This window comes from Eriocheir sinensis, chromosome 39 (assembly GCF_024679095.1).
Source record: "Eriocheir sinensis breed Jianghai 21 chromosome 39, ASM2467909v1, whole genome shotgun sequence".
NCBI classification, from domain to species: domain Eukaryota; kingdom Metazoa; phylum Arthropoda; class Malacostraca; order Decapoda; family Varunidae; genus Eriocheir; species Eriocheir sinensis.
In genome coordinates this window covers 4,691,550-4,715,031 of record NC_066547.1, presented here as the reverse complement: position 1 = coordinate 4,715,031, position 23,482 = coordinate 4,691,550, and the positions used below count along the sequence as shown (strand labels likewise).

Below are 23,482 nucleotides of genomic sequence, written 5' to 3'. Positions count from 1 at the left end.
TAACTATAGAGAAAAGACACTAATAATTAAACCTTTCAATGGTAACTATAAATAAATGTAGTTATTGGAGTGGAGGAGACAGTTTTTGGGTCGGGAATCGGAAAACATAAGAGGCTAAGTACGACAATCTGGTAACGCAGAGCTCACCTCACCTAAGCCTCCTCAACGGCGCACAAAGTCACGAAAAACACAATCATAAATTACATTGCTTCCCTCGTCATTCCTCACCTAGTGATAGCTTAAAAGGCAAGGTAGTCATTAATGGGTTTTTACCATCGTGTGTGGGGTTCAATGATATTTGACTAAACAATGAATTTCAGGCCCCTCTTCATTGAATGGACTCAGATCGCATCAGGACCCCTTGACGATACAACCATTTTCAAAGTAAATTGTCATAATCATGTAACGGTCCGAATGTGAGTGAGCGAGAGGGTATGCAAGTCAGTGAGTAAGTGTAAGCGAGTGCATGAATGAACGAGAGAATGTGAGTAAGTCAGTGAGTGACAGAGTGAGTAAGTGTGAGCGAGTGGGAGCGTGAATGAGTGAAAGAGTGAATGAGTGAAAGAGTGAATGGGTGGCTGAGGAATGTAAGTGCGTAAAAGGTTATGAGAAGATAACACGGCGAGCGAATGAACGAATATATGAACGAGGTTTACTGAAATCCCTCATCTCAAAGCCTCGAACCCCCCAAGAAACCAATAACTAGTTAGTTAGGTAGGTAGGGTTTGATTGTAATGCCGAGAGGGAGTCACGTGAAGAAGGGGGAGGAGCTTAGCGAGGAGCAGAGTCGAGAAGGCGAGGGCAAGGAGATCCACAGGTCAGTGAGGAGACAAGCACCTCTGCAGCAAGACACAAGCTTGGGAGACGTGAGGAGACGAACACCCCTACAGCAAGGAGCGGCAGCGAGAAAACACAGAGAAGTGGGCTGGTCAGAGAGGAGTCCATCTCTCCACTCAGCCCCCAACTCACACACCACCCACGGCTTGCTGTGTGAGGCGGGCTAGTCAGGAGACGAGCAGCAAGAAGCAAGAAAGGCAGCGAGTTGGAGTTGAGTGAGAGAGGTGTCCATCTCTCCACTCAGCCCCCCCGAAAAACCACCCACGGCCTGCTGTGTGAGACCCACTACAGGATGGGAACTTGTATGGCGTGGTAACCTGTCCCTCGACTGCCCTGGTGGCCGATATACCACTGCCCCAAGCTGCTCCCTACATCACGACGAGCGCCCGCCTTTTCACACCACCCGAGCTGCTCCCTCTCCACCTCAAGCGGCACCCGTCTGTCCATCACCAGGACCGCCCCTTTCCCATCGTGGACGTCCCCTGCCGAGCCCGACACTCACGCCAGCTCCTGCTTCTCCTCCTCCAGCAACCAGAGCTAAGCATTAAGTGTATTCCTCAAATCTCCCTTGTGCCGGTAGCTAGATAGATTAGAGGCATACAGCCTGTCAGTCATTCATTTTTTTTTTAGTACTCCGCTAACCTTTGAAAGAATGAGACTAAATACATATTTCTATACAACCTTACTGTGAGTGTTATCATTTAGAGCCTGTTTTGCTGCTCATTTGTTACTGAACCCTTACACACATCCCCCCCCCATAGTACATTATCACCATCTAGTTTCTTAACGCTGTCTCACAAGTGGTTCGCACGGAAATCCTAGCACCTTCCATAATTAATCACACAAGTAACGCCCTTCTGGTCACAAACCTCGGAACGAGTGTTCACTTGTCCTGAGGCCTTACCATCCGGGACCAGCGCTCGGGAATATAGACTATGACCACGCTACCACATACCATCGCAACCATAGTGGTCGTCAGAAAAGGAAGGTAGCGAGTAAAAACCCCAGATACAATCAAAAAGTCACAGCTTTGTAAAACTTGCAACCTTCATACTGTACGTAGTATTACTATTATAATTGTTCACTTTATAAACTTTATCCCGTTATGACTTAAATGTATTTAATAATAGAAATATAATCGAAGTACACAAATTAAGTTATAAAAAAAAAACGTATAAGGAAATGCGTGAACTGGTGATGATTGATTGATAGTTTATTGTTTCAAGTAAACAACAAAGAAGGGAGGAGCATGCCATCCCAACCCCCGGGCAGTACAGAGTGTGATTATACAACTAAGGATACATGTGTAAGTAGCACCAGGAAACTAAACATTCAATGGTAGTGTGTAAAAGAGGTACCGTTGGAGAGGCACACACATCTAGCTGCTGCTCGTTCAAACGTAAACACAAACGTCAACACTCACAGCTGCTCTCTCAACCAAGTAGTGGGCTGTGCGGGAAAATAAATAGTTAGACTAGAGTGCAGTGGTTCTCTCTGATGATGAAAGGAGATAATCGATGACGCGAACTCACGAAAGGATAGGAAGTGGTCGCCGTGGTCGTGAAGGTAAATACACATTGCATGTCTTCCATTGCCTGGCAGCGGTATTCTCAATGTGGCTGTTATAAGCAGATAGGAGCGGTCTATTTCGGGGAGGCAGGCAATTCGGTCTCTGAATAATATGTTATTTTGGTATTATTCTAGTGTTTGCCCATACTCACCACTGCAAAACGGCTACTATTTACCAAAACATAAGGCAGGCACTACCCTTTTTGCCATCCTAAGCGAGATGATGGGCCACCTTGACAGTCCAGCAAAGTCATTGTTAACGCCAAAACCAAACTAAATTCTCCACAATCCCAGCAAACACATCTACGTTGTTTCCACATGACAATCACGTTGTAGGTACTGTCGTTGCAGTAACATGTCGCTGTAGTATCCGATTTGCATTAATAAGATCCGTTATTTCTACTCTATACCAGATACTAAACTCTTCTCTTCATTTCCTAAAATTTCCTCGATCCTTTCTATGTCAACGCCAAACACTATATAATGAATTTCCGTCGTAATTTGTGTTGGTTGGTTGACGTGGTGACGGTAGGCCACTCCCCCCCCCCCAAAAAAAAAAAAAAACGCTTATTATAAATATGTATTTTTTTTTTCTGTGAGGGCGCCCCTTCCAGATGATGGCCCCCTGGGCGACCGCCTGTTATGATCTATGCAAAGAGCCATCCCTACAATACCTATATAGGGCTTAGATGATTACACCCCCAGCCACGAATCCACCCATGATTTAGGGTCTCTGTATGAACCTTCTCCCTCCACTCCACCTTCTTTAAATCCAGGGTAAATAAGCGACCATGGTAGTGGAAGCGAGGTTGGACGATTAAGTAGATTACTTGTGAGCCCCATTCAATAAGTATTTTCTGTTTCATGATATAAAATTATTAGCATCGCAAACTGTGATAACTGGAAAACAAGCTAATTGAGAGTCATTATAATGTCGCTGGGTCACGAAATCGGCCAGCCAGGATGTCAAGTGGAAGGGGGGACTTGATTGGTTATAACAGTGATGTGGTCAACGAGATCGAAGGCATTCTGAAAGTCAATGAAGGCAAGGACAGTGCATGAGTGTGGGGGGGTGGGGGGTAATGATAATACGAAATTGATTTTTAAGGGGGAAAGTGTGTGTGTGTGTGTGTGTGTGTGTGTGTGTGACGGTTTCCGCTACGTAAAATAAATAGTTTAACTTCCCAAACCTCTTTGCTTGAGGACTTTTTCCCTCTTCGCTGTGACAAATTGTTTAGCAAAACTTGGCGGGCTTTCAGGCTAACTTTTGGAGCCTGTATGAAGAAAAAAAATGGAGTAAAATGGATTGTTAGGCTGTTTGATTAATTATTTTATTGCTTTATATATAGTATTTTTGATGACATGACAGACACCTATTAAATAGTGCTTTAAAAACATTTCGCACTGTTATCCTTGAAACTACTTGAATGTGCAAGTTAATTGAAAAGGACGATGAAAAAAAATTACAAGTAAAAATGATATGCGTAACACATCGGTAAAAAAAATGAAAATACAAGATGGACAAGAAAATAGTGAATGTAAAGTATCATGCAGCAAAGAAATAAACAAATAAAACAATAAAAACAGACCAAAACACTGCGTGGAGCTACTTACATACCACTGCTCTCGAGACAAATTAGATAAGCGAAATTAAATAAAAGAATGCAAGACTGTGGCGAGGAGAGCGAGGGAGAGAGAGAAGGAAAAAAGTGGTTACGCTGAGGGAGTTGAAAAATTCGAAAGAAAGAATTCGTGAAACAGTGTGGCCGAGGAACGAAACACGCAGTAATGGAGGAGGCGGGTAATGGATGCCAGTGGTTAGAACGAAAGGAAAAAAAAATGTTATAGAACAGAAACAAACATTCGAGCATAAATCCACAAACTTCAGAAAATAACATTGACATATTTAGGTGGTACGAAATGCATGACACGAGTACCAAAAAACGTCTTTTAAGAATGAATAACGTGAATAAGCCAAACCACGGTGTCAAAAAAGGTTAGTTTATTGTGGTTGTTTTATTCTCTTAAATTCACTTATAACATTGCAACGTATACATATAATTTTCCTTGGGTAATAATTCTTCTTTCGATAACTTTTTTCGTGTGTGTGTGTGTGTGTGTGTGTGTGTGTGTGTTAGAGAGAGACAGAAAGACTGTGTGTGTACCTTTACTCAACCCTTGTTTCGCTGCTAAATAAACCCTGAATAAAATATAAACGCTATTGATTATGGTGATGGTGGAGTTGAGAACCCACTATGTCCCTTAATTCAACAAGTTAACATAAGAAAATAGATAAACAATAAAAGAATCACCCTCATGAAGTTAACATGACTCGAGAAAGGGTTCGAACGTCCCGCTCTAAGCCATTTATAATTCTCACGTTTCCTATAATGGTAGTTGATCCCTTATGAAGATACCATGGGTGACTGGCGATGGTTATTTTTATCCCTCTTTTATCCCCAACAGAAACGGCGCTGGAGTGTCCTGCCGATCTTGAAGAAGGAGTTTCATCATAGTCATCTTCATCTAAGGTTCGTAGAATCATCTGTTGTTATTTATTTATTTATTTTTTTGCCACGCTACCACTTGGGATTTTTCTGTCACCGCCGAGTGGCCTAAGGCCCCTTTCATACGAGCGTTTTTTGCCCCTCCGGCATATGCCGCACGGTTTAGCTTTACATTGACTCTTATGGGTGCATTCACACGAGGCCGGAGCGGCTCCGGCAGCCGCACCCTGCCGTACTGCCAGCAAGACCGCAGCGGCAGAAATGCCGCACAACGGTTTCGGTGGTCATGTGCTGCTATGGGCGCCTTCACACTTCCGGTGTTTGCCGCGTGCGGCGAGGGATAGTTGTTTGTCAACACTGGGACGAAGGGCACGCGACCACTTTGTCTGCATCATTGGAAAAGCTGGTATGCACTATATTTTCCATCTTATGAACTTTCAATTAATGTGCATATTTTGAATGTAAGTGTTTTACATATTAATTCTGTATACCTCTGTACAACAAACATCTGCATTTAAATTTCAGGGTTATGGCTAATTTAAATTATCATGACACGGAATTGCTGATCTCCGAGACTGAAAGGCGGCCTGCTTGTGGGATCCCTCAAGAGAAGATTACAAATGTGACTGAGGGAGACACCGTGACGGATGTGGCAGACACCGTACTTGACCGTGGATGTCCAGGTGCCATGCGGCTGCCGTCCGGTATGTGCCGGAGCGGCAAAAACCTGAAGACCACCCATCAACCCGGACTCTAGAAGAAACCGTCCAGTGGATCAAGAATGAGTTCCGGGGGGCAGTAAGAGCCAAGCATAACTGGCGCCACTATAAATTATTGCCTGCGCCATGACGGGCTTGGGCCGACCACCAGCTAGGCCCCTGAAGAAAGCCCACAGGCGCTATAGGCTGAGATGTAAAAAAAAAGTTCAAGGATAAAAAGTATGTTAAAAAATAAAAAAAAGCCCGCTAATCACTGCTCCTATAAAGAAAATAGAGATGGGTAGCCAAAGAGAGGCCGATTTCGAATGGAGCCTTGATACTCCTGGCAATGGTGTTTATACTTCGAGACCTTTCTAGTTGCCTCCTATTACGTGTGGATGTTGTGGTGGGGATGGTGACAATGGTGATGATAACGGTGGTTTAGTGTTGGTGATGGCAACTCTCCACTCGAAACTGACCTCTCTTTTGGCCACTCTTCACCACTTTCTTTTACAGGAGCAGTGCTTAGTAACGGGCTTTTGCATTTTCATATGTTTTTACCCTTTACTTGCTTCCTTTACTGTAGAAAAGTATAGATAGGACTGGGACACATCTCTACCTATGCTCTTTCTTTCTTTTGATCTGTCTCTAAACTCTATATCTTCCCATTGTAATTTCATGTATATAAACGCATACCACACATATCACTTACTGTTAAGAGTGAAAGGATGCAGGTGGACTCTCATCTACCTGCTCTTTGTGTTCACCTGTAATGATCTCCCTCTCACCTCATTATCGGGGACCCTCAACCAGGGGAATAAAGGTATGAACCAGGATTGGGTGTTACCTGGGGATGAGCTTATTGTACCCTGTATGTTCATTCGGGGCGGAGGTAACCCTAATTAGCAACGACGAGTTAATGAGGTAATCACCGAGGCAGGACTGATTATATCCCATTGTAGCCGTCCAACTGCTCATAAGCGTCGGTCCTCGCTAATTAATAAGCTTAGGCATCAATCCATGTTATTAGCTGTTGTGTCCTGCTGCTGCTGCTGATGTAGGGTAGCGTGGTAATTATGACTGTGTCTGTTTGTTCTTCTTGGTGTGGATATATAATGTTCGTTGTTGTCCTGTGTGGAGTTCTTGTTGGTGATGGTGAGTGATTTATTGATGGTGATGGTAGTGATGATTGTGATGCTAATGATATATAATTTTATGCATCTGTTTCGAATGATATAGGTGTGTGTGTGTGTGTGTGTGTGTGTGTGTGTGTGTGTGTGTGTGTGTGTGTGTGTGTGTGTGTGGATTACCCAAATGGAGTTCTCTAGGGGGCTGTCGTCCACTCTAGTGAACATCTTGTGAGTGATGTATATGTGTGTGTGACGTGTGTGTGTGTGTGTGTGTGTGTGTGTGTGTGTGTGTGTGTGTGTGTGTGTTTATAGAGACAAAGTGTACTAAGGAAAGAGAAAAACAAACAAACACAAAAAAATATTCTCGCCATCCTCTTCTTGATAAGTAAGTCGAAAACCAAAAGAAACACACGCACACACACACACAAAAAAAAACAGGCCCTCAGTCAAGCCTCTTACAAGATTCTCACGCCGTTCAATGTTACTTCAATAGTTGCCAGAGGAGAGAGGAAAGTATATATGTATGGGTTATTATGTTTTTTATGTTAGGTATAATCCTCTCATTATATACTGCCCGTGTGCCTTTCAAGATGTCATGAAGAGCTCTACTTATGTTCTTAGTTTTTGTCCATTTCTTTAATTATCGTCTATAGCAAAAAACTTCATCAGACAAAAAACACACTAAAAACATGACGCCTGATTTATATTTCCATCGAATCATTGCTACCAACTTTTCACGAACCTTAAAAACCAGAAAAAGGTGAAAAAAAAACAAGTGATATTGATGGCAAGTGGGATTATATTTGTCTTCTTTCTGCTCAGTCAGAGAACGAAGATTCATGGCCACGCGTCGCCCTCGCACCCTCCCTGAATGACCGTGTATAAAATGAACCAACAAGAGGAAAAAAGAATAAAGGAAACACAATGCAAAACGTCAACTGCAGCATATTCTAAAACATTCGGCGCCCATGCTCACATACTTAACAAGGCTTTCGTATAGGAGTTCCGGGCATTTGAAGAGGTAGTTTAATGACCCTGGTGGTAGTTAAGCCTTCTGCTGTACCATGAACCTAAGAGAACAGTCATTACAACCCGACCCATCCCTTGTTTGACCTTTGGAAATATATGATAATAAAGGAGAATACGAACCAGAGGAATCAACCATCTGGGCAATCTTGGGAAATGGAGGTGAAATCAAATAACCCGTGATCTCGTAACTGACCCATGACTCCTTGGTTTAGCGTTTTATCTACTTCGAGAGTGGGTTGGTCAGGTTTCGAAGGGCAAGTGGCCAGGGACAAAGCTGCATAAATCTCTCGACAGATCACCTGCACGCTGCTTGACTTGCTTTACGTGTTCATTCGAGGTGTGCTGAGGCCGCCACGGTGGAGATGATCACGAGGGAGAGGATAAAAAAATGTCATGATCCCTCTGGAAGTCTTTTGTTATGCAGATGGATGTCCTCTGACCATTGGCATTGACACAAAAACATTATTGTCATATACTGCAGCAATGCCAGAACTTTCGATATTTGAAGTGTTCTTTTATATTTGACTGACAGTACCTAAAGACGCTGTTATGACTGTGGATAAGAGGTAAATAGCTTGATAGATAGATAGAAAGAAAGGTATATAGATAGATAGATACGTTATGAAACAATTATTTATCACCTAATTCAAGGTACATACATTTATTTGGCATATGGTAGTTTTTAGGTTAGCCCTTTTATAAACTAATTATTTTCGGGCAGGTGATAGATAGATGATAGATAATGACAGATAGATAGATAGATAAACATAGAGTAACAAAAACAAAAATGTCACCTCTAACTTAGTAAAAGAAGAAAGTGTGCCTATATACGACGCTGGGGTCATGAATTCAGCATCTGGAGTTGAATGAGAAAAAAAAATCGAAATGAAAGTAAAGTAAAGGAATAAAAGCAAAGGAAAGGAATAAATAAAAGTAAAGTAAAGTAAAGGAATAAATCGTAAAGTAAAGTAAAGTAAAGGAGTAAAGTAAAGGAATAAATCGTTTCTCTCCTTCTGATATATTCCGACGCAAGATCTTCTAAACATGGACCGTAATAAGAGTAATAATTATCATTAGCCTTTCGAATGCCTTGCGTGGGTGATTAGTCGAGGCTTCAAAAAAAAGATGACGGGCGATTAAAGTATGACGGGCATGTGTGTGTGTGTGTGTGTGTGTGTGTGTGTGTGTGTGTAACTTTTATAGCCGCAAGCCCCCTTCAAAGACACTAAGGGCAGCCGCATTAGTCCAGGAGCGGCAAAAAAAAAAAAAAAAAAATCCTAGTCTCCTACAAGCAGTCAGTTTACCCTTAAAAAAAATATATCCTATGACACACGTGGCTTGGAATTGCTTAGTAAGGCGTGTCACATATGGGCGTGGCTTTCATAGGAGTGGCGTGGTATTGCGTGGGGTTGAATGACAGAACATGGTGTGAAAAAGGCATAGCGTGGGATGGGATAGCATAGTGTGGTGTAGAAAGGCATTGGGTGGGGTGGCATGGCAGAGGTATAGGAGGGGCGTGGAGTGGAATAGAGCAGGGTAGTGTGGAAGGGCATGGCGTGGGATAGAACAGGATAGCGTGGTGTGGAGGGGGCATAACGTGGGGTGGCATGGGATTGGTATAGAGGTGACGTGGGTTAAATTTGGATTAGCATATGGTGGTATGAGATGGCATGTGTAGGGCGGCATGGCATAGGTATATAGGTAGCGTGGGGTAGATTAGCATATGGTGGTGTAAAGGGGCATGGTGTGTGTTGGCATGGCATGGGTATAGGAGTGGCGTGAAGTGACGTAGCATAGTGTGTGGTAGAGTGATGATACCATGGTGTGGCGAGGCTTGGCGTGGTGTGACCGTGTTCAGACATCACCCAGACACTCTCACAACCTCTTTAAAAAATTACCCTGAGCCGCCACCACCACCCGACCCAACAGCATCACATTCACCCACGAGACACGTTCCCCGAGAAAGAAAAAGACCCCGCACAAAAACAAACAAACAAACAAAAACACCTAATCAATTAAACTTCCCTCATGCCACGTCTCGCCACGGCCACAAAAGAATTTTAATCATTTTCCTCACTCGTGGGTTTTTATCTCTTTCTTTCTTCACAAAACGCAGCGCAATGCCGATTATCCCGGGGGCGCTGTTTATCATTGCACAACGCTGAGTGTAAAAATGAATAGTTATCCCCCTGAGCTTGAATACGCCGATAACGTCACGTCCACTTCTTGGAACACGCGGGGGTGGGTCTTCGAGGTGTTGATTTGTTAACACACACAAACTAAGTCTTGTATTGGGGGATAGGAGCTCAGGGTAACGTGCTTTCTTTCCTTTTAGCTCTCTCGTACCCCTCCTCCTCTCTCTTTTTCTCGCTCTGCCTTTCTCAGTCTCATCAACTCTCTTACTCTCTTGGTTCATGGTACTGGTTTCGTAGGTGCTTTTAGAGGTTGTAATGTGTGGTACGAAGGTCTGTTTGTGTTCTCTAATTATTTATTGTTACAGCGTTGTGTAGATTTGTTTTCTTTTATTATAAGCTTTAAATTACTATATGGCTCTTCCTTCTTTTCATTTTGCTTTATTTTCTTCCTTTTTTCCTTTCTTTCTCTCCATTTTGTTGCTTATTCTTATCTGACTCTCCTGTATGATATTTAGCGATACTTATTGATGACTAAAATTTCGTTACATAACATGCATATCCAAACTCATTTTCGTATATATATGTTTTGTGATAAATTGGCGTCATCAGTCATTTTCTGGCTCGGTAATAACTCAAGTGTAGAAAACGGAAACGTGAAACGAAGACGAAACTAAAAGGGGGCTGGCGGCGAGCATTTCCAGAGCTGTGCCGTCAACTTCAAAGCGGGAGGAGGAAAAAAAGTGAGAGGTAGCGTGACGACAAAAGTGATACACCATGCGAGGCGAGGCGAGGCAAACGAGGCCACCACCACCACCACCACCACCACGACCACCAGCACCAACACCACCGCTACTACCACTACCAGGATTTCACCACCACCACCATCATGACCACCACCGACCATCACCACCACGACCACCATCATCACCACGACCATCACCACCACCGACCCTCACCACCACTACCACCGACCGCCACCACCACCACCGCTACCACCACTGCCAGGATTTCACCACCACCAGGATATTAACCTTGGACTAAAAACTATGCTATGGGGAGATGGCTGAAGACTCCCACCCTCAGTAAACCAACGAATATGGAGACTTAGAAAAGCAGAGAAGTGAGACCTCTTTCAGCTTATACACGTGGGGAAAGAAAAAAAAAGATAAAACTATAATATGGGGAGATGGCTGAAGACTCCCACCCTCAGGAAAGCACCGAATATAGAGACAAAACCAAGAGAGACTATAGCGAGGCCTCTTCCAGACTATATATGTGGGCGGCAAACACACACACGCGCGGGCAAGCGGTACAAATAATCATAATAAGCCTCCCTCCCTCATCAAGGAGTAATTGAGGGGAGACGCACGCCAGAAATTTAAAGATCCAATTAACAATGCTAATGAGTCGAGGCGGAGGAGAAGGAGCTGGAGAGGAGTAGGAGGAGGAGGAGGAAGGGAGAAGAGTGGGAGGATGCTGGTGGGTTGCTCTGCTCTAAAAATAAAACTGATTCTGTGTAAAACTGCGGAATTGAGTCGAGAAAAGGGTGCGGAGGCGTGCCTGGGGCTGCGCGGGGGCGATCAGAACCCAGCCAACGTCGTCTATGCAGGAAGGCCTTAAAGGAGCCGCGGGGTGACGAGTAATGGCGGTCACTGGAAGGCGGGCTGGCGGGCTGACTTTGTGCCGCCGCGAGCCAGCCAGTCAGGTCAGACGCGGGGACGTGACGTGAGGCTTTTGAATGTCCGTGATAATCGCCGTCTATTTGCAAAGGGACGGTTCTGATCATCATCTAATACGTTTTTAATTTATGCTAACTGTTTTCTTTTCCACTTTTGTTTCCTGGAACCTAACCACTGATGTCGGTATTCTTAAACGCTCTCTTCTCACATCAACGCTTTCCTTAGGTCGAAAAGGAGATTAATTGGGTTCTTGGGAGTGTTTTTTTCAGGTTCACGGTACAGAAGAAGGGTTAGACTACCACCAGGGCCATATAACTACCCCTGGAAATGACCCAGACTCCTACGAAAGCCTTGTCCAATACATGTACTTGGGCGGCGAAGTGTTTAAGAATACGGGCTTGAGACCTAAACTAACAGGACCTTCACCACGAGGAACCTAACCTAACCATCGGGGCCCCAACCACCACGACCCTTTCTCAGTCACTCACGGGCAACAGAAAACGTGACAGGCGCCGCTCACACCAACTTTTCGAACCGCTTTCACGCGTGGGTATACAAAATCCTTTACTCGTGTTTACTTACTCCTTTTTGACCACGATATATATATTTTTTATGGAGGTCTTAGTGAGGCATGATCTTAAGAGCCTTTCCCCCGCTCCTCCCCATGTCCCCAGCGCCTATTTAATCCCCTACGCGCGGGTATCATGCACGAGGAAGTGATGTTAGTCATGTTTATAGGTTGTGCCATGGTGCCCTTCCCTTTGCTTCCCCTGCCTCTTTGCCATCCCCTGCCCATGCCTCCTTTTCCTTCCCACTGCATCCTTCCCCTCCCCACTACCTTTTCATTCTCCCTTTTGCTTCCTTTTCTCCCCGTTGCCTTCTTGTCTTACCCCTGTCTCCCTTCCCTTCCCTCTTGCCTCCATGTTCTCCCCTGTTTTCTTTCTCTCCCCGCTGCCTCCTTTCCCTTTCCCCTGCCTTCTTTCCCTCGCCTCCCGCCTCCCTGCCCTCCCTTTGCTTTTTTTTGCCCTCCCTCCCCCTGTCTCCTTTCCCTGCCTCCCTGTCTCGACGGGTGAGAAAGGGAGAAGGCTTTTGAATGTCTGTTGCAGTTTGTTTCCAAGTCATCTGCTGTTAACTGTTTCTATGGAGGAGGATTGCGATGGTTAACGTGTAGGCAAATATATATTGAGGTTAGGTTGGGTTAGGTTAGGTTACTAGGTTAGAAACACTTAAGATATATCAGGTAAATTCAAGCTATATTAGTGTGTGTTGCTATAGGTTAAGTATACGATGAAGTGGTGACTAGCTTTGGTAAATTAAGGTTATATTAGGTTATGTTGCGATAGGTTAGATAAGTCGCAGTCAGTTTAGGTTAATGGTAGGACGATCTCTTGAAGGAACCGAATGACACGCACAATATAGTAATGAGCCTTGCATGGGGATAACTTTGACATTAATACGAGACTTAAGTTCAAGGTGTAGGATTTTCTGTAGAGGAGATACATTAACTTTCTTTACCGTTCCTTATAATTCTAAAGATCACTAAATCCGTTCTTTCATCTCCGTGTTCGGTACTTCAGAAATTTTAATATACACGTTAGTAATATGATCATAGCCTTTACATCAGTGCGAGATTATGGGTCGTAATATAAGACATTTCGCCGCCCAAGAACACATATTTGACAAGGCTCTCGTATAGGAGTTGTGGGTATTTCCAGGAGTAGTTTTATGACCCTGGTGTTAGTTTGACCCTTCTGCTGTACCGTGAACCTTAAGAAACACTCATTTGACAAGGCTTTCGTAGGAGTTGTGGGCATTTCCAGGAGTAGTTTTATGACCCTGGTGTTAGTTTGACCCTTCTGCTGTACCGTGAACCTTAAGAAACACTCATTTGACAAGGCTTTCATAGGAGTTTGAGGCATTTCCAGGGGTAGTTTTATGACCCTGATGATAGTGTGATCCTTCTTCTGTGCCTTGAACCTGAAGAAACACATTTGACAAGGCTTTTATATGAGTTTGGGTGTTTTCAGGGGTAGTTTTATGACCCTGATGATAGTGTGACCCTTCCTTTGTACCTTGAACCTAAAGAAACACTCATTTGACAAGGCTTTCGTAGGAGTTGTGGGCATTTCCAGGAGTAGTTTTATGACCCTGGTGTTAGTTTGACCCTTCTTCTGTACCATGAACCTGAAGAAACACTCATTTAACAAGGCTTTCGTAGGAGTTGTGGGCATTTCCAGGAGTAGTTTTATGACCCTGATGATAGTGTGACCCTTCTGCTGTACCGTGAACCTTAAGAAACACTCATTTGACAAGGCTTTCGTAGGAGTTGTGGGCATTTCCAGGAGTAGTTTTATGACCCTGATGATAGTTTGACCCTTCTGCTGTACCGTGAACCTTAAGAAACACTCATTTGACAAGGCTTTCGTAGGAGTTGTGGGCATTTCCAGGAGTAGTTTTATGACCCTGGTGTTAGTTTGACCCTTCCTCTGTACCATGAACCTGAAGAAACACTCATTAGAACTCGACTGACCTTCTCTTTAACCTTAGAAATTGTTAATGTGAGAAGCGAAAGTGTCTTAGAATACCAACCTATAAGTTCAAGGTTTATAATATTACGTAGATGCGATGCAGTTAGTTTACTTATCGTTACTTATAATTCTAAAGGCGTTCCAATATTCCTCCGTACGTTCATCTCAGTATTCCTTACTTCAGATACTTTAATATACACGTTACTTATGAACAATTAGTCACGTCCACGCGCTTCACTTATTACACAAAATTTTAATTGGCTTAATTTGCATAACAGCACCTCACCGTTGATAGGCGTGTAATTAATAATGTACTCTTTACACAGTTGACTAATTGGACCATTCAGGTGGAAATGGTGAATTGTTGCTGCAAAAAGGCGTAATGACTTTATTATTTTTACGCGTAACGATTCTTCCGTTGGTGCGTGTGTCCCTGTGGTTGCCGGGCCAGACACACGCGACGGGAAACACTATGGGGGGAGGCGATGCTGGGATGCTGGGGAGGGGGGGGGGGGGATTACAGTGCGTGTGTGGGTTGTGAATTAGTATAAGGGTGCATAGCTAGGTAGGAGGGGAGGGTATTACATGAGTGGGTGGGGCACGAAAGGGAACACTGCTTAGGAGGCGATGATGGGGTGCTGTGGGAGGGGGTGGTTGGGGGTGCGAGGGGGCGTGCGTGGGGTATGGGCTTGTAGGGGGTATTATGTGAGTGGGTGGGGTGCTGAGAAGAGGGGATGGTTACGGAGAATGGATTAGTGGAAGAGGAGAAATAGTAAGGATGTAAGAGTGGACTTGTAAGTGTGTGTGGGTTTGTGTGGTGTGCTTACGTGGGTGAGATGTGGGTATATTAAGCGGGGAAGAGTAGGGAGGGGAGGGTCAGAGGGGGATGTAATGAGAATGAGGGAGGTGGAGGGAAAGGAAAGGTGAGGGGAGAGAAAGGGAAGCAGCAGAGGGAAACGTAGGACTGAAAATGAATGCATGTGAGATGGAACTCGGGGAATGATTCATGGGGTGCCTCGGGGGTGATGTGTGATGTGTGTGCAAGGGATAGGGAGGGCAGGAAAGGCTGGTGGTGATGGGACTGGTGGAGAGGGGAAGGTTTGGTAATGGGACAGGTCTTCGTGTGTAGGTGACTGTAGGGTACGGGAGGCGAGACTCGTTCCAGCGCCGGCCGAAGCCTCCCCACCGAGCCATGATTTATTCCGAGTCGTAAAGTTTTCACATCCGAATCCCGTGGGCCTCCGTGTCGGGCCGGCGGTTTTGTGCATTAGGCAGGACTGAGTGTAATATTAAAATGGTGTGTGTAGTGTGTGTGAGAGTGAGGGCTTGTGAGTGTGTGAGTGAGTGTGCGAGAGTGAGTGTGTGGGTCTGGCTCTTAGTTTGTTCGTGTGTATGTGGGTGGGTCGATGAATGTGTTTGCGTATGTGTGTGTGTGTGTGTGTGTGTGTGTGTGTGTGTGTGTGTGTGTGTGTGTGTGTGTGTGTGTGTGTGCGTGTGAGTGTATACAAGTTTGATCTATCATGCACAATTCACAAAAGAAAGAGCGACTATAAATCATTCTTCCAACAACTGTTCACTTAATTACATACACACACACTCCCTGCGCTATGATATGAATGCGTAAAAACACTCACACAAACAGTATTCATCACACCCACCAATTCCCCGTCCACCCATACAGTTTGCGTACACGTGAATGCTCATATGGCGTATGCGTGCGTATGTGTCCCATCAGTATGAGTGGGGGAAACAATTCACCTCTCTAACTAGCTATTGTTATGTATCACGCACGCACAGACAGAGGCGTGGGATGAGGGAGATGGGGAGGGGCAGGGAGGAAGGCGAAGTGAGTACCAGTAGTAGTAGTAGTAGTAGTAGTGGTAGTGGTAACAGTAATAGCAGTAGTGGAAGTGACGTAGAGGTTTTATATCGCAGAGGACAGAGTTTTAAGGTTAATGCCATTTCGTGAAGAGCACCAGAACTAAGAACAAATGACTATAGGGAAATTAGACATGCGGAAAGGAGAGAGTAGTCAAGATTACAAAAAAAAGAAGAGGAGAAGGAGTATGAGGAAGCAGAGGAAGGGGAGAAGAAGAAGGAGGAGGAGGAGGAGGAGGAGGAGGAGGAGGAGGATAACTGCTGGGAAGGAAGGCACGGAAGTTAGACACGTGGAAGGGAGAGTCAAGTCGAGTTTAGCAAGAGAGAAGGAGGAGGAGGAGGAGGAGGAAGAAGAGGTAGTGTACGAGGAGGAGGAGGAAGATGAGGTAGTGTACGAGGAGGAGGAGGAAGAGGTAGTGTACAAGGAGGAGGAGGAAGAAGATGTAGTGTACAAGGAGGAGGAGGAAGAAGAGGTAGTGTACGAGGAGGAGGAGGAAGATGAGGTAGTGTACGAGGAGGAGGAGGAAGAGGTAGTGTACAAGGAGGAGGAGGAAGAAGAGGTAGTGTACGAGGAGGAGGAGGAAGAAGAGGTAGTGTACAAGGAGGAGGAGGAGGAAGAAGAGGTAGTGTACGAGGAGGAGGAGGAAGAAGAGGTAGTGTACAAGGAGGAGGAGGAAGAAGAGGTAGTGTACGAGGAGGAGGAGGAAGAAGAGGCAGTGCACGAGGAGGAGGAGGAGGAGGAAGATGAGGTAGTGTACGAGGAGGAGGAGGAAGAAGAGGTAGTGTACGAGGAGGAGGAGGAGGAGGAAGATGAGGTAGTGTACGAGGAGGAGGAGGAAGAAGAGGTAGTGTACGAACATAAGAACATAAGAACATAAGAACGTAAGGAGTCTGCAAGAGGCCGGTTGGCCTATACAAGGCAGCTCCTGTACACTCAACCCCACCTTACCTCACCATCCATGGCTTTATCTAACCTCTTCTTGAATGTATCTATGGTATTGGCACCCACAACATGGCTCCCAAGCCTGTTCCATTCGTCCACCACTCTATTAGTGAACCAATTCTTGCCTATGTCTTTGTTGAATCTGAATTTGTCTAACTTAAAACCATTGCCACGCGTCCTACCTGGCTCTTTCACTCTCAAAATTTTATTGACATCCCCTTTATTAAATCCCTTCATCCATTTATAAACTTCGATCAAGTCTCCTCGCACCCTTCGCCTTTCTAGAGAGTGTAGATTTAACTGCTTTAGCCTGTCTTCATAAGGCAAGTTCCTCACCCCCTGAATCATCTTCGTCATCCTCCTCTGTACAGATTCTAACATCTTGATATCCATTCTATAATAGGGGGACCAGAACTGAACTGCATAATCGAGATGAGGTCGAACTAGTGCTAAGTAAAGTTTGAGGATGACTTCAGCGCTCCTATTGCTCACGCTCCTTGAGATGAAACCTAGTACTCTGTTTGCCCGATTTTTAGCCTGAATGCATTGAGCCCTAGGACGGAGGTCAGCGCTCACTAGGACTCCTAAGGAGGAGGAGGAAGATGAGGTAGTGTACAAGGAGGAGGAGGAAGAAGAGGTAGTGTACGAGGAGGAGGAGGAGGAGAACTGGTAAGCAGGAATACACTCTTTTTTTCTTTCCTCTCTCTCTCAGTACTACTTAGGCGCGGGATATCTAACCACTAAGTGCATCACGGTTGGCACTGATGGCACCCTCGACTGTTACTGCATTGGGAGCGTGGCATTGTTATTATGGTGATTCCGCGTTGTGTGTGTGTGTGTGTGTGTGTGTGTGTGTGTGTGGCTGCCGGGAGAAAGGCGTATGCTCCTGTGATCGCCGATGGTGGAGCGTATATAGCATTGTGGTGGAGAGCCTGATCGGGTTATGGTGGTCTTGTGAGCATGGCAAGAGTGGTTGAGACTGTGTTAGTATTGGGATGAAGATGATGATGTTAATTAAGAAGGGAGGGGAGAGGATAGAGTGGAAAAAGAGTTATATATAGGAGAAGAAAAAAGATTAAGGAGGAGAAGGAGAAAGTTGAGGAAAGGAGAGAATAGGTTAGGAGGAAAGGAGTTATTGGAGAAGGAACAGAAGGAGTGATGAATAGGGGGGGAAGAGAGAAGAGTGAGTGATGAATTTGAGGATGAAAGTGAGGAGTAAGGAAGAGGAGGGGAAGGAGAATGTTGAGGAAGGGAGATGGTGAGGAAGAAACATATTTATTGAAAAACGAACAGAGTGAATGGAGAACAGGAGAAAACAAGATGAGGATGTGAAGATGGAAGTAAGGAAGGGGGATGAACATATTGCAAGGTTGAGTGATGTGGAAAGACTGCACAAGAGATGAGAACTGGATGCTGTGAGGATGAGAATGCTGTTGAGTGATGATGAGAAAACTGTGTGTGATGATGTTATGAAGCTGTGGATTTGGGTGATGAGGTGAGTATCTGTGTGAGTTATGGGAGGGTGAGTGGTGAGGGACAAAGAGCGAAGGGGTGGAGGAGGGGGGAGGTTGAGGGAGGTATATTCATCAGGAGGAGAGGAAGAGTAAACAGCGGAGGCGAGTCTGTAAGGGACGGCTCAACACACACACACACACACACACACACACACACACACACACACACTTGCTTTACCCTTCTACCAACATACTTATTGTCATTACTTTTCATTTCTTCTTTCTCCTTGTTTTGTTTTCCTGTTGTAAATTATAATCTTTCCCTTTTATAACTGTATTTACATTTGCTTGTATATTTTCATCCATTGCTTGATGATTTTCACTAATCCTTACATTGTTATGATTATTTTTTTTTTATCATCAGTATTGCACATTAAGTCCTCTTCTTCTCAGCCCATAAAGCTTCAGACCCCACAACCACCCCATCACAATTTGCAACCCGCACGGCCAGTTTTTTTTTAATCGGCTACCTATTTTACTGCGTCTCGCCGTATCAGTCAGCGCACTGTCCTCACAAAAATCCGGTCTAAGGCTCGTTCGTCTTCTCAAAACTTTCGTCACCCAAGTACACATATTTAACAAGGTTTTCATGGGAGTTTAGGGCATTTCCAGGGGTAGTTTAGTTACTCTAGTGGTAGTCTGACCCTTCTGTGCCATGATACTGAAAAAAATAACTCACGAGGACCCGATTGATTTCCTTTCAGTATTTTAGAGATAGTTGATGTAAAGGGAGGAAGCGTCTGCAGAGAATACCGGTCCTGGGAGAGTGAGTGAGTGAGATCCACTTGATTATAGGCCAACAAAGAGCCGGGCAGGCGTTTACGAGCAGCCAACCTTTTCGTGGGAGCGATCGCCCTTGATGAGAACATTTCCGCAGTGATATTCTCTTCCTCCTCGTCCACTTTATTGAACAGGTTTCTGGAGGGCCCTAATTGGCACTTTTATAATGGGAGCCTCTCGTGCAAGTACCTGTGTGTGGGAACGTGGACTATCACGGTAATAATAAACATGTAGGATAATGGAGAACGCGGAGGCTACTGGTTAGGCGGAATAATAGATTTAATCAACACGAAGGATAAGGAGAGAACCACAGTGTAAAGGCGCAACACTTAAAGGCGTTTACTCGGCCCGATCTTATTATTGTGTCTCCTTGACGCTGCGGGATTTATGTATTTGCTTGTGGACATTATCTTGCTGCTCTGTTAAATGCCTCTGGACACTAATTTCTCTTTAAATTACCTTTGTGTGTGTGTGTGTGTGTGTGTGTGTGTGTGTGTGTGTGTGTGTGTGTGTGTGTGAACGAAGGCAAGAAAAAAGAAGGAAGAGAGAGTTAGCTTATGGACATGATCTTGCTGCTCTTCTAAAGGTCTCTGGATGCTAGTTCTCCAAAGTGCTTGTAAGTCTCAACGGAGGAAAAGAGAAGGAAGGGATGGACAGGAAGGGATGGTCTTTTAAAATCATCCGTGTCTGTGAACTAAGGGACGGAAAAGAGAGGAAAGGAAAAGAAAGGAGAGTGAGTACTGAAGAAGAGGAAGCTCGTCGTGTCAGGAGGAGACGAGAGAGAGAATACTTTAGTTTCCCCTGAAGACGGTGTTTCTTCCTTAGCGCCTTGAGCAAGATGTAGTATTTCCAACAGTAATCCATAAAGGCGAGGGATGCGAGGCGCTGGGCGGAGAGTGGCTGGGTGGGGGTGGAGGTGGTGGTGGTGGAGGGGGTGATGGGAAAGTGGAGGTGGCTGAGGTTAAAACTGTGGTGGTGGTGGTGATGGTGGTGTGTGCTTCCGGAGTGGTGGTGATGTAAGAGGGTGGTGGTGGTGTATGGGGGTTGTGTAAGGGGTGATTATGGTGGTGGTGGCGGTGGTGATGGGGAGTTAGAAAGGGAAGCTTCATGATGGTGTCGGTGATGGTGGTGGGATAATGGTGATAGGAAATTAGAAAGGGAAGTTGGTGGTTATGGTGATGGTGGTGGTGATGGTCGTGGTGGTAGTGGTGATGGTAATATTGTTGACAGATAGATAGATAAAGAGATAGATAGATAGTTATATAGAGAGATAATACTTACCCCCTCCCCCTTCGCCCCCCTCACCCCCCCCTCACCATCTACACTCACCATCTACACTCAAAATATTTCCACAACACTTCCCCCTCAAAAAAAAAAAAAGAATCCCACACCTTGAAAAAGAAAGCAAAACGAAAACGAAACAAAAAAGAAATAGTGAAACAGGTTAACTAAGCATGTCAAAAGTGGGCGTACAGGTGGGCGGGCTGGATGGGCGTGAGGGTGGCTGTCTAACTCCTTCCCCCCCCCCCCTCTCTCTCTCTCTCTCTCTCTCTCTCTCTCTGTGGGCGTGAGCGAGGGGTGGGCGGGGCCAGCCAGCGACGAGGGGTAATGCCGGTCCCCATAATATCAAGCCTCAGTGTGATTCAAGCTTCGGTAGGGGATAGACTGCCCTGCTGGTGCTCTCTCCGTTACTTGGGAGGCGTGATGCTGCCCGACTTGCCAGGGTGTTGACTCGATAGCGAACGTGGTTGAACCTAAACGTATGTAGCCAAGTTCAATAATCCATGCCTCCGTGTGTTAGAAGAGAGGCTGTCCGTGGCGGGTTTTAAAAAGGTTGTCGTAGAGGAAATAAGATGCGATTTCTCACGTGATTTGACTGTGATTGTTTGTGTCAGTCGTTTGGTTTTGTATATGAATGGAAGACTGGAATCGACACCTGCCTGAGTATACACGTGACTTGATTACCAGGTGTGTCATGTGTGTGAACCCGTGACAATTAACGTTTTTGGTGCCTAATGAAATGAACCTTGTGTTGATTACTGTAATGACGTGTGCGTGTGGTTGTTTCGTGTGTATACCTGTTTCGTACGTGTATAAGAGATTGTTTCGTTCTCTCTCCACTGCAAAATCATCGTTATTTGAAGGGCACGTGAATGTATACTTGGAGGTAACAAGACGACAGCGATGAAGGTAATGAAGTGTACATGTTTGTGTGTGTGTGTGTGTGTGTGTGTGTAGGCGTGACCCACCCAAACAGCGTCTCATGGTGTCGTAAGATTAGCTCCCTTCTTCCCTCTTTAAGAAAATGAGGATGCTGGGAACACAGTTTACCTGACACGCACGCTACTGTACCTCCTCGTCTAGTTAGTTAGTCTGTCAGGTGGATATTCTCTCTCTCTCTCTCTCTCTCTCTCTCTCTCTCTCTCTCTCTCTCTCTCTCTCTCTCTCTCTCTCTCTCTCTCTCTCTCTCTCTCTCGTCATTCGCTTTGATCAAATTTTGCTACTCAACTTTTCTCTGCCCTTCCCTCCCTCCCCAACCTTTTCCTTCCCTTCCCTTCCATTCTCTTCCCTTCCTTGTCCCTCCTTTCCCTCCCCTTCTCTTCTCTAAATAATATATAGTTAAAAAATAATAAATCATCATCATGTACGAAAGCCTAATAGAGGACTTAAATTCGTACACCGTTGACGATATTAGTAAATTATTTTCAGATTCTTCTTATTATTATTACCGAGTCTATTATATATATTTTTTATGCATAAGGAGGACAGGTGACCACTTACGGGGCTAGGCTTCAATATACGGTGGTTAAGTTTCCATATACTAACGGGGCTATAGGTTACCATTTTAAGGGGCATAGTTTACCATATTTAGGGTGCTATGTTTGCATCTAAAGGGGTTAGATTTTCACTAATAAGGGAGACAGGTTACAATTTTAAGGGATTGGGTATTCGTTGAAGCGAGGTTTGGTTGCAATTTCAGATGAGATAACAATATCATTTTCTTTTAGTTTGGTCAGGTTTGTGTAGTTTTAGTGGCCCAGAGAATCATGAGAACACCACGCGAGAATTTATTTATAGTGAGTTTGCTTTACCATCCAGAAAAGGCGAATTTTACATCTGATAGTTCCCCCTCCGTGCGTTCTTTTTAATTTATTTTGTTTTATATAGTTTTATTTTGCGCTAGTTACTGTTCTTCATTTACCTTTTCCGCCCATGCAGACTTTCTTTTAATCATATATATTCATTCTTCTGTGTGTGTGGGTGGGTGTGTGTGTGTGTGTGGGTGTGTGGGTGGGTGGGGCAGTAGTAGTAGTAGTAGTAGTAGTAGTAGTAATAGTAGTAGTAGTAGTAGTAATAGTAGTAGTAGTAGTAGTAGTAGGAGGAGGAGGAGGAGGAAAAGAAAGAAAACAGAATACTGGGCAAAAAGATGAAGGGAGGACATATATGAGTGTGTGTGTGTGGCGTGTGTGTGTGTGTGTGTGTGTGTGTATGTGCGTGTGTCGCCCATAATCACGTCCGTCGCTGGTCCAGATAAAAGATAGGCCGTCGTCAGCATTATCCTCGTCCTAGTTTCACGGATAATTTAGCGCCTCGATATTTTTCGGGCGCGTGAGTAATCTACTTATCGTCCTCACTCTGCGCGGCGCCTGCTTTGCATAGAGCGCTGGTCGCCAAGGGAACAACAGTGCTTCAAAACCGCTGTGTCGAGGCAAAGGGAGACAGGAAGGGAGGGAGGGAGGCAAGCAGAGAGAAAGGGATGTTAATAAATAGGTATGGGAGGGAGGGAGGGAGGGAGAGAGAGGGAGGCAAGCATAGAGAAAGGGAGGTAGGTAAATAGGTAGGGAGGGAAGGGAGATTGTGAGGGAGGCAAACAGGGAGAGAGGGAGGAAAGGTAGGGAGGCAAGCAGGGAAGGAAGGGAGAAGGCAGGGAGGCAACCAGGGATAAAGGCAGGGAAGGAAGGGAGAAAGGCAGGGAGGGAAGGAAGGGAGAAAGGGAAGGGAGAAGGCAGGGAGGCAAGCAGGGATGAAGGCAGGGAAGGAAGGGAGAAAGGAAGGCAGGGAGGCAAGCAGGGAGGGAGGCGGGTAAGCAGGGAGAGAGGTAGGGAAGGATGGGAGAAGGGCAGGGAGGGAGGCATGCAGGGAGAGAGGTAGATAGGTAGGGAGAGAGGACTTGAGTGGATGTGGATTTAGGCAGGGAGGGAGGGAGGAGGGAGGGATTTAGTGCATGTGGATTCAGATTCAACTTCCGTGTTCT

General features: G+C 45.1%; 1 long non-coding RNA gene across 1 annotated transcript in view; it reads left to right on the top strand.

Moving 5' to 3' along the window:
- Window positions 1–20,864: 20,864 nt before the first annotated feature.
- Window positions 20,865–23,482, top strand: part of LOC127008907 (uncharacterized) — a 32,033-nt gene continuing 29,415 nt past the window's right edge. The window contains exon 1 of the long non-coding RNA XR_007761450.1: window positions 20,865–20,987. This is a non-coding gene — a long non-coding RNA (uncharacterized LOC127008907). The remainder of the gene's footprint in view (window positions 20,988–23,482) is intronic.